This window comes from Phocoena phocoena, chromosome 5, assembly GCF_963924675.1.
Source record: "Phocoena phocoena chromosome 5, mPhoPho1.1, whole genome shotgun sequence".
Taxonomy (NCBI): Eukaryota; Metazoa; Chordata; class Mammalia; order Artiodactyla; family Phocoenidae; genus Phocoena; species Phocoena phocoena.
This window is the reverse complement of record NC_089223.1, coordinates 64,639,988-64,649,057: the sequence shown is the minus strand read 5'-3', so window position 1 is coordinate 64,649,057 and position 9,070 is coordinate 64,639,988. Positions and strand designations below refer to the sequence as shown.

The 9,070-nt window shown below is 39.4% G+C and overlaps 2 pseudogenes; one reads left to right on the top strand and one right to left on the bottom strand.

Moving 5' to 3' along the window:
• Positions 1 to 306: 306 nt before the first annotated feature.
• On the top strand, positions 307 to 1,710 carry LOC136123187 (mitochondrial-processing peptidase subunit beta pseudogene; annotated as a pseudogene).
• A 6,802-nt stretch (positions 1,711 to 8,512) lies between these two features.
• LOC136124021 (U6 spliceosomal RNA) lies at positions 8,513 to 8,604 on the bottom strand (annotated as a pseudogene).
• Between the last annotated feature and the right edge of the window lie 466 nt (positions 8,605 to 9,070).

Below are 9,070 nucleotides of genomic sequence, written 5' to 3'. Positions count from 1 at the left end.
TTTGAAATATGGTCAGGTGGATTTTAAAAAAGAACCAAATAGAACTTCCGAGTGAAAAAAAAAAAAACACATAATAAATGAAACTAGAAACGAAGTGTATAGGTACAGTATTAGATACAATGGAAGAGAATATTAATGAACTGGAAGACAAAACTGAAGCATTACTCAATATTCAGCAGAGGGAAAAAATATCAAAAAAATAAAACAGAAGTTAAAAGACATTGAGAAGAGATGGTAGCAGTGGAGGTCCAAGCCATGCTGTTGCCCATGGTATGGCAGTGGCTCTGGGGTTTCACTGAGAAGCTCTGCGGTTTCACTGAAAGGCTCCTGACCAGAGGGGCCACTGGGTTGTCATTATAATTTGGAGACAACAGATTGAGAAATGCACAAGCCACTATATAAGTTGCTCTGAATGTTCTTGAAACATGAATAACATGTTTGGAAAATGAACTCAGAGTGGCCTCTGAAAACTCTGGATTGTCAATATGTACAGTGAGTCTCTGGATTGATGTTGGAATTTGACATGAAATTAAGAATAATGGAACAGCTCATTCTCTGGAACATATGAACTTCAGTGTTACCAAAAAGAGATCCAAATTAGATCTGGAACTTGAAAATGAAAACATGGGTGCTCATTTCAACACCTATACCTCCAGAAAGCAGATCATGTATTATGCCAAAGAATTCTCTAAAGATTTGCCAAGAGCTGTAAGCGTTCTTGCTGATATAACACAAAACAGTACATTGGCAGAAGCAGGGACTGAGCACAAGTATAGAATAATCCTTAGATACACGAAATCAAAGCTAATTTACAAGAAGTTGTCTTTTTATTAGCTTCATGTCATAGTTTATCAAATACTGCACTTGGATTGACAATGTGGGGACCAACTGAAAATATCAAATCTATAAGTCATAAAGACTTAGTGGACTATATAACCACACATTATAAGAGGCTAAGAATAGTCCTTGCTATGGCTGGAGGAATCTCCTATAGTGAACAGCTTAAGTTAACAAAGTTTCCTTTTGATGACTTTTTTTTTTTTTCCACACATAAAGGAAAAAGAACAACTCTGGCTCCCTGCAAATTCACAGAAAGTGGGATTTGTTTGAGGAATGACAAGATGCCTTTGACACACCTTGCAAGAGCTGTTGCAGCTGTTGGTTGGGAACATCCTGATACAATCTCTCTCATAGTTGCAAACACACTGACTGGCAACTAGGATTGCCATTTCAGAGGAGGAATGAATTTAACTAGTAAGCCAGCCTGTCTCATCTGATGTGGCAACCTCTGCCATAGCTTCCAGTCTTTCAACACTTGCTACACAGATACAGGATTGTGGGGACTCTATGTGAGTTGTAAACCAGACATTGCTGCAGGCATGCTACATGTTGTTCAAAAAGAATACATGTGACTCTGTATAAGTGTCACTGAAAGTAAAGTAGCACAAAAATTCTTCTAGAAACAAAACATGTTTTTGCAACTCTGAGGTTCAACTCCATGGTGAAGATATTGGTAGGCAAAAGTTATGTTATAATAGAAGAATTCCCATCCCTGACTTGGAAGCAGGAATTGATGCTCTAGATGCTGAGACAGTTCAAAAAGTGTGCGCCAAATATGTTTATGATGAGGGTCTAGCTATCACTGCTGTTGGTTCCACTGAGCAAGATTTTAACTGGACTTGCAGTAACATATGCTGTTTTTGTGATTAAAATGCTCTTAGTCAAAATATCTAGAAATACTTATTAATAAAACTAATCGTGATCTGCAGGTTTTAAGCTATAAATTCTTTTTAAGAAATGAACAGGGCTTCCCTGGTGGCGCAGTGGTTGAGAATCTGCCTGCTAGTGCAGGGGACATGGGTTCGAGCCTTGGTCCGGGAGGATCCCCCACGCTGCAGAGCAACTAAGCCCGTGCGCCACAACTACTGAGCCTATGCTCTAGAGCCCACGAGCCACAACTACTGAAGTTCATGTGCCACAACTACTGAAGCCCACACGCCTAGAGTCTGTGCTCCGCAACAAGAGAAGCCACCACAATGAGAAGCCTGTGCCCCGCAACAAAGAGTAGCCCCTGCTCACTGCAACTAGAGAAAGCCCACGTGCAGCAGTGAAGACCCAATGCAGCCAAAAATTAAATAAATGAATAAATTTAAAAAATCTTAACTTTACAAAAAAAAGAAATGAACAAGTATTTGGAATTAAATATATTTGGAAAAGAAGACATAGGGACTATAGTTAAGATATCTAACATATACCTAATCAGAGTACAAGAAAGAGATAATAGAAAAACTGCAGAATAAGGCAATATTCAAAGAGGTGTTGACTAAGAATTTTCATGAATTTACAGAAACAGAAATCTTCAGATTTAGGAAACCCAGTGAATCCCTATCAGAATAAATAAAAAGAAATACAAGGCTAGATAGATATATTGCAATGATACAGCAGAATACCAAAAGAAGGAGAGGAAGAAAGAAGGGGGGAGGGAGAGAAGAAAGGAGAAAAGGAAGGAAAGAGAATAAAAGAAAAAGAAAGACAATCTTAAAGACAACCAGAGAAAAACACAGATTACTGACAAAGGAACAAATTAGGTTGACATCTGATTTCCCAGTAGGCACTATGAAAATCAGAATATAATGGATTTTTTTTTTTTTTTTACTTTTAAAAAAACTTTTAATTTTATATTGGAGTATAGCCAATTAACAATGTTGTGATAGTCTCAGGTGCACAGCAAAGTGACTCAGCCGTACATATATATGTATCCATTCTCTGCCAGATTCCCTTCCCATCCAGGCTGCCACATAACATTGAACAGAGTTCCCTGTGCTATTCAGTAGGTCCTTGTTGGCTATCCATTTTAAATATAGCAGTGTGTACATGTTGATCCCATACTCCCTAACTATCTCTTCCCCTCATCCTTCCCCCACCACCCAGTAACCATAAGTTCGTTCTCTAAGTCTGTGAGTCTGTTTCTGTTTTGTAAATAAGTTCATTTATATCATTTCTTTTTAGATTCCACATGTAAGGGATATCATGTGATATTTCTCTTTCTCTGTATGACTTACTTCACTCAGTATGACAATCTCTAGGTCCATCCATGTTGCTGCAAATGGCATTATTTCATTCTTTTTAATGGCTGAGTAATATTCCATTGTATATATTTATCACATCTTCCTTATCCATTCCTCTGTCAATGGACATTTAGGTTGCTTCCATGTCTTGGCTATTGTAAACAGTGCTGCAATGAACATTGGGGTATATGTATCCTTTTGGACCATGTTTTTCTCCAGATATATGCCCAGGAGTGGGATTGCATCATATGGTAGTTCTATTTTTAGTTTTTTAAGGAACCTCCATACTGAAAGATCAGAAAGAGAAATTCAAGAAACAATGCCATTTACCATTACATCAAAAAGAATAAAATACCTAGGAATAAATCTACCTAATGAGACAAAAGACCTGTACTCTGAGAACTATAAGACACTGATGAAAGAAATCAAAGAAGCCGCAAACAGGTGGAAAGATATATCATGTTTGTGGATTGAAAAAACCAGTATTGTCAAAATGACTATACTACACAAGGCAGTCTACAGATTCAATGCAATCCCTATTAAATTACCAACGGCATTTTCACAGAACTAGAACAAAAAATCTTAAAATTTGTATGGAGACACAAAAGACCCCAAATAGCCAAAGCAATCTTGAGAAAGAAAAATGGAGCTGGAGGAAATCAAGCTCCCTGACTTCAGACTATAAGACAAAACTATAGTCATCAAAAAAGTTATGGTACTGGCACAAAAATAGAAATATAGATCAGTGGAACAGTATAGGAAGCCCAGATATAAACCCATGCACCTATGGTCAATCTACGACAAAGGAGGCAAGACTACACAATGGTGGAAAGACAGTCTCTTCAATAAATGATGGTGGGAAAACTGGCCAGCTACACGTAAAAAAATGTAATGGATTTTTTTTTTAAAGCAGAGAGGAAATAATCACCAACCTAGAGTGATATTATCATATGACACAGCAATTCCACTCCTGGGAATATATCTGAAAAAAACAAAAACAATAATTCAAAAAGATACATGCACCCCAATGTTCATAGCAGCATTATTTACACTTGCCAAGATATGGAAGCAACTTAAGTGTCCATCAACAGATGAATGGATAAAGTTCACACACACATACACACTATGGAATACTACTCAGCTATAAAAAAGAAAAAAATTGCCATTTGCAGCAACATGGAGGGCACACATTGTACCAATATCAGTTTCCTAGTTTTGACATTGTTCCATAGTTATGTAAGGTATAATCACTGGGGGAAACTGAATGTAGAGTATGTGGCACCTCTCTACTATTTTTGAAACTTCTTGGGACTTTATAATTTTTTCAAACTAAAAAACCTATTAAGCCCTTATTTTGCCAAGTTTTTGGCAGCAAGGATGGACAAAACAGGGCTTTAGAAAATCCTGCCACCTGGATAACTTTATAATCCTTTTGGGAGAATAGGTAAGACTCAAATATATTAAAGATAGAAATAACAACCAAAAAAAGGGTTGTAGATATATGAGTAGTGTTACGGTTACAAAGTCCTTACAGTGCCAAGACCCGAGTATTGAGTCTTTCAAATAACAATTCAAAATGCCAACTGTTGGAAAAACAGCCTTGGTTCAATGTCAAATTCATGCAGTCAAGGTAGAAAGTAGGGTATCCCCAATATTAGACCAAACGGCCTTGCCCCAGAACAGCCCTCAGTTTTCTGCAGAGAAAATCATCTATAATAGATCTTGCCACATACAACATTCATGTGCTAAGTGGCATATCTTTTCCATAGCTGATCACCACTTGCCCACCAGGCCACTTGCCAACCTGAGTAATAGGGTGTAACCCTGGGCACCAGTCCTGGTCACTAGGCCAGCTGCCCATGTTCTGGGAGGACCTCCACAGACACACAAATTATGCAGACCCTCCCCGACAGAGAGCAATCCATCACTTCTTGAGTACCGTTCCCCTCTTATTTTGGTGAGACTGATGTTACCAAGATCTCATGTTTTCCTTGACACTGAGCCATTAGAGATTTCTGTTCTTTGTTCACCCCTTTCTTTTCGTAACAAATTAAAAGAAATTTATTATGAAATATTCTGTGCCTACCATGGAATATGTGTAATATATGTAAAGTCACTGGCCAACAGAAGATTCCCAACATTAAAAATATGATTATAACTGGCTGTGTCTTCCTCCCCTTTTCCCACCCTCCTGCCTTCCCCTCAAACATAACCACTTTCCTGAATTTTGTGTTATCATCTCTTGCTTTTTAAAAATAGTAGACTACAACGTAGGCATCCCCAAACACTGGTGCTCAGCTGTGTTTGCATTTAGCATATGTGTTTTTGCTAATATGGATTGTGCTTCTTTCTATTAACAGTCTTATACATGTCTCCTAGAGCACATACACAAGAGTTTCCACACTTCCACTTGAAGTGGAATTGCTGGGTCATAGAAATGTGATCTTTACTTGTTTTAGATAGTGCCAAGTTGTTTTCCAAAGAAATTGTACTATTTTACAACCCAACAGCAGCATATAAGATTCGGCTTTTCCACATCCTCACCAACACAGTATTATCAGACTTCATTTTTTTTTTCATCTAGTAGATGTAAAATAATATCTCATTATGATTTTTTTTTTTTTTTTTGCGGTACGCAGGTCTCTCACTGTTGTGGCCTCTCCCGTTGCGGAGCACAGGCTCCGGACGCGCAGGCTCAGCGGCCATGGCTCACGGGCCCGGCCGCTCCGCGGCATGTGGTATCTTCCCGGACTGGGGCACGAACCTGTGTCCCCTGCATCAGCAGGCGGACTCTCAACCACTGCGCCACCAGGGAAGCCCCATTATGATGATTTTAATGTGCATTTCCCTGATTGTTAAGAAAGTTAAGAATCTTTTGGGAATTTCCTGGAGGTCCAGTGGTTAGGACTCAATGCTTTCAAAGCTGAGGCTTTAGTCACTGGTCGGGGGAACTAAGATCCCACAAGCCATGCGACACGTCAAAAAAAAAAAAAGAATCTTTTAATATCTTGAATAGTCATCTATATTTCTTTCTGTGAATTACCTTAGCATGTTTTTTGGATATTTTTTCACTGGGTTGCAGCCATTCTTTGATTATTCTTCATCCTAGTCCTTTGTCAGATGCGGTATCAAGATTTTCTCTGAGTTTGTGGCTTATCTTTATGATATTTTTGGCAAGCAGAAGTTATTAATTTTAATGAAGTGAAATTTATTCATTTTTCCCTTTTCGGTTTGTGCATTTGGTGACTTTCAAGTCCATAGAGAAGGAGGAATTCATTGTGAAAGGGAAAACTTTAAATCTTTTAGAATAAAGTACAGGAGAACATCTTTATGACCTTTGGGTAGAGAAGGATTTCTTAAGACCCCAAAAGTGCTAATCATAAACTATTGCTATGTTAACAAACATTTTTAATGATTGTGAGGATAAGACAGGAGGATAAGCTGAGCTCCAGCCACTGTTGTTTAATTATTTTCCCTGGGGAAAAATATTGCTCTGAGCCACGCTGAAGGGGTGGTTTCAGAACAATAGGCTGTGGGGACAGCCAGGGCCACTGCCTCTGTCCAAATTCCCATCCTTCTCCCCCACGCACTGGCCACCACCTTCCCAGAAGGGAGGCACAGGGACCCAGAGCAGTTTCTTCACCTTTAATTCTTCTTTGTTACTAGAGCTGATGGGGGTCTGTTTCCGCTAATCTTAACTGTGGCAAAATGCTCCAGGATGTCTATTCTTCTGGTTACATATGGAATTTCCTGGACTTCAGTTGATTGCTTGGGATGGGGGCTGATTAGATGCAGCTATTTCCAGGCATCCTTGCTTTTTCTTTCCTGAAAAACCATTGTGTTAGCAACATATTTTTAGGTGGGGCTACATTATTCACATACATTTTCTTTTCTTTTTCACCATACAATTTCAAAGCGTTTTCTTCCAAAAACAAAAAAAAAAGAAGTAGCATCAAGGGCTACGTTCAACAGTCCTATTCTTTATAATACTATTTGTGTAGTCCTTGTAATATTGTACTTCTATAATTTTTATCATTTTAAGGCCCATTTTTTTCCCTGTGCAATCTCATGAGGCTTCCCTCCCCTCTCCCCTCCTTTCCCATACATCTATTTATGGATCATTATCCCCTTCTCCATCAACACCTTCTCAGCTTAGCTGAATGCTCCAGGGAGACTTGGCTGGTGTGAGGCTCTCTCATGATGAATGGGTTTCTTTTCACTCTTCCTAATGGGCTGGCTTCCACTAAGGGCAGCTAATTTCTTTGTAGCTACTTGGAATAGGTAGATTAAGTTACCAGTATTGCCGCTTATCTCATTCTGAAATCAACGATCCAGTTCACAGGATCACCACCTACAAATCTGGGGAAACTGTTACACAGAAGCCCTAGTAATTGATTAGTGGGTACTTCCTGAAATGAATCATTTACAAGACAATGCTTTGGTTCCCAGAGTATTTGTGAGGCAATTAAGACCTAGTGAGTTGCTTATTTGTTGACTGTTGGATAATGGTCACTTTTTCCTGGTGTAATGTCTGAATCTTACCCCCATTTTCTCAGTATTCTGGCCACCAGCTCTTTCTCATTTCTTTGTCCTGTTCTTCTATCTGAAACCATCTCAGGTAGATGCTCGTGAAACAGATGATCTTGAGTTTCCATCTGTCTTGGTTTGGATGGCACTGCCATGTCATGGATGTTTCGATCCCTGAAGCAAATTGTAGCCAGGATCTGCCTTCTGCCTTGCCTTCCGAGGTTCGACCAATCGTGTCAGAGGAAAAGCGAAGGGGATGCAAGCGTAGAGGACAGAGCGCCCTGCCTCTCCTCCTGAGACCTGGATGGCCCTGGGGCATGCCAACAGAGAATGGCTGCTCTCCAGCCTGAGGGGCTGCTTGGGGCTGGAATCCTTGGTTTTCTATGCATTAGGTATTTATGACTTTGTATATTCCAGGCACGAAATTGCAGATTGTGCCTTAAAATCTGGGTGGACGGGAAGTCAGATAATAATTGCTGTTCTGCACCAGGCACTTTCTGTGAACAAGATGATTCATGCTAAGAGTTTGACTTTCAGCATCATATTTAATCTTAGAAACATTGTGTGTCCTAGATGTGATCACCCACATAAGAAACCCAAGGCTAGGAGAGGTTGGGTATATTTTCTAGGTCATTCAACAAATAAGTGAAGATATTCGATTCAAATATAGATTTATCTAACTCAGTAAGGTGCTTTTAACCACTACACTGTCCTGCCTCCCTCTTGAAAGAAATAAATGATAGGCTAGAATTACACGGTACTAACTAAAAGGAGGTTACAGAAAGGTAGGTTCAGGGTAGGCTGGAGTAGTCAAGGGCTATAAAGCAGAAGGGAGGGGTCCACAGAGAGCATCTAATCCCATGTTTCTCAAACTCTTTTTTTAAAGTTGTGGTAAAAAAAAAAATGTAACATTAAAAAAATATATGGAATGCTTCATGTGTTTGCACAGGCGCCATGTTGGTCTTCTCTGTATCTTTCCAATTTTAGTATATGTACTGCCCGTGAGTACTCTTAAAGTTTTTAACTTACAACCTGTAACATGACATTTATTTTACATTATGACGCAGTAAATGCATGTACTTATAACTGAAACAAAATTGTACTTCACAATACTTGCCCTGTTCTATGCAGTGCACTCCACTTTTCTATTATGCTTTACATCATTCTTTAAAGATAATTCTGGTCATGGCCTCTTAAATAGACCTTATGGACTACAAATGCTGATCTAAAAACCTCAACCGATGGGGACGTTGAGGCCCGGAGATGCGTTGAGTACCTAGTGCGATGTCTTGCAAATATTAATCCCAAGTGTCTTTGCTTTATCTCCTTATGTGACCCAGCACATGCATGTAGCATCTCAGGGGCGGAGCTGGGATAGAATCCAGATTTCCTGATTCCCAGTCCAGGCTTTTTCAGTCAAGGAAAGTTTGTCAAAGGGGAGGGACTCTCCCATGGCAGGGTTTCTTCCCAGGCAC